Source organism: Elgaria multicarinata, chromosome 7 (genome assembly GCF_023053635.1).
Source record: "Elgaria multicarinata webbii isolate HBS135686 ecotype San Diego chromosome 7, rElgMul1.1.pri, whole genome shotgun sequence".
NCBI lineage: Eukaryota > Metazoa > Chordata > Lepidosauria > Squamata > Anguidae > Elgaria > Elgaria multicarinata.
Window position 1 is genome coordinate 99354807 of NC_086177.1, and position 2743 is coordinate 99357549.

Genomic DNA, 2743 nt, shown 5'->3' on the forward strand with positions numbered 1-2743 from the left:
CAGTATTTGTACTACATGTGAGCAATTTTCGGTCTGAAGCAACAATTTATGAACACCCCATTCATAAATTGTTAGTGTGATGTCTAAACCCGAACACTTTGGGTTGTTCATGGGTTAAACAGTCCAAAGCTGACCCTGGTTAGCTCTTTGGATAAGTTTGGGCCGTTAAACACACAAATAACCAAAGTGTCCAGATTTGGACATCACCATAACAATGTACGAATAGCACATTCTTAGGTATTACTGCAAAGGTATTACCTCACATCCCTGCAAATCATTAATTAACCCATATTTACCATAGAATGCCACCATTTCATACAAACGTCCCCATAGTGGAGGAATTCAATAAACCAGCTACAACAGTATGGGTTTCAGCAAAGTATCCACTGCTCTTCATAGGAGGATTGGCATTTTATTTTATTTTTAGAATTGAAGAAAATAGTACAACTGAGGATGCTACTTGGATCAAAACTAAATACTTCATTTCAAACAAAAATACGCACAATGGGTTGGATCCAGACTCAGCCATATTTAGAGGAGTCTCATTGAAAGCAATGAGGCTCCTTCTCTGGGGCCTTCTCTGCTGTGGCACCCCAGCTGTGGAATGAGCTCCCTAAGGAGGTTCGCCTGGCATCTACATCATATTCTTTCAGACACCAGGTGAAGACCTTTTTATTCTCTCAGCATTTTAACAGTCTATAAATTCAATTTTAACTTTGCAGTTTTAAATTTGTACTTCTGCACTGCTGCTGATTTTATCCTGGTTGTGCTTTTATATTGTATTTTATATCATGTTTTTATACTGTTTTATACTTTGAATGGTCATTTCCCATGACTAACTTGCCCAATTAATTTTAATTCCTCTATTTAAGCATGACTTAGGCTAGATTCAAACCAATATGTTGGTCCAGCTGTAATAATGGGTATTTACAGCAGAAAAATCTGAAGACGTGTTGTGAAAAAGACATGACCAAATGATACACTACAGTGCAACTCTGTACATGACTACTCAGAATCAGGTTCTATTGAGCTCAATGGAGCTTACTCCCAGATAAGTGGGTATAGGATTGTAATCTAACTATTTGATTTGTATCAGATCTTTCCCGCAAGAGTCAAGTAGTTAAAGCCTATTAATTCTGCCTTACAACAAAAAGCAACAGGTCCTAAATAGGTTTCCCCTTTGCTGTTGATTCCTTTTTCAGTAATCAAACTATATAAGTTTATATACACTGATAGCCCCATTCAAAATTAGTATGTAAATTGAGTCTAGTATATTTGCAATTCTCTGGGATTAATTTGCAGTGTTAGCTACTGACTTGTTAAGTGTGAATTTCTATTATCTTAGATCTAGGTCGACTCTGATGTTTGGTTTTATATTTTTTAAAAAGTATTTCCTGAAGTATCACTGCTATGCTATTAGCACATAAGCATATGTCCAAAGCAATCCTAGGTATAAAATATTTGATTTAAGTCACTGAATAAAGTTTAGACTCATCATCCACAAACTCTAACAGCAGTATGAGACTAACTTACTTTGCCCTATGCAGAAAATGACAATGGTCCAATTAAGATTTCCCTGTACTATTAAAAACGGGGGAAACCCTTTCTTGCTATCTCTTTTGTTACTGCCACGTGCCCCTTCTAAAGTCACAAGTACCTCAGTTACATAGACTAGCTAGAAATAACAAAGTTTTAAGCATATTGGTATCGCTATCTAAGCAGCAACACATTAAAAATAATTTTCCATTCCTTACTAGGCACTAAGATAGCAGATAAGTACCAGGCATGTCGAAGAATTTAGGAGGACGAAAGAGACATTTCAACCATGCAGAAATTACCATTATCATCATCTACTGTGTTGAAAAGAATTGGATTTCTCCCAGAAACAAAAATAATAAACTCACTCACACTGCCATCTGTGCATTCAGCTGTTGTTATTCATATGTGGTGAACTCTAAGACAAAGCCACTTGTTCTGCCTCAACTTTATTCATGTTCCAGCTTTTGCTACTGATTTTTTTAGTGTACTAAACATAGGAACTTCGTAGATTCAACCTAATGGATTCCTTACTTTGATCTAAACTCCCAGTTATTCAATAGTTTTGGCCACATTTGTTGAGGGCAACCAGACGCAAACGATGACATGGCTCCAGAAGCTTTACGAGCAGAAGAGGCATTTCAGCACAGGCGTCTTTCTTCCTGCAAAACAAGGTAATGCTGCCAGAAATTCTTATACTATAGAATTCCCTGTCTTTAGTATGGTGTCACACTCTCTTCTTTGCCCCGACTACCTCGCAGAAAAATCTTACTTTTAGCCTTTCTACACATTTGAGTCAGCCCATGCCAAACAGAATTTACTGCCTTACATTCAAAAATGGAATGAAAAGAATCATGCCCACAGACTTTTAGACATGTTCCATGCTCTTCCCATATCGCTTCCTAGCCTTCCATTTATGGGGCATCTCCAGCCTAGTGAGTTGTTACTTTAGAAATAGCTGCTGCTCTGCTAGATGTACCTTGCTGACTGAATGGCCAGTCATATTGTTTTGCCTGTGAAGTGTTGTGAGCTCCATCTCCTGCCACTATTCCTGAAGTCTGTAATGTAATCCCACATTTCCATTTAGAGATATTTCCTTGACAGTGATGGCATTATTTTAATATCTCAAGTCACTCACCTGACAGCACCAAGAAAATTAGTATAATTCACAGAGCCATTTGACAGCGAGGAATACTTAATACACACA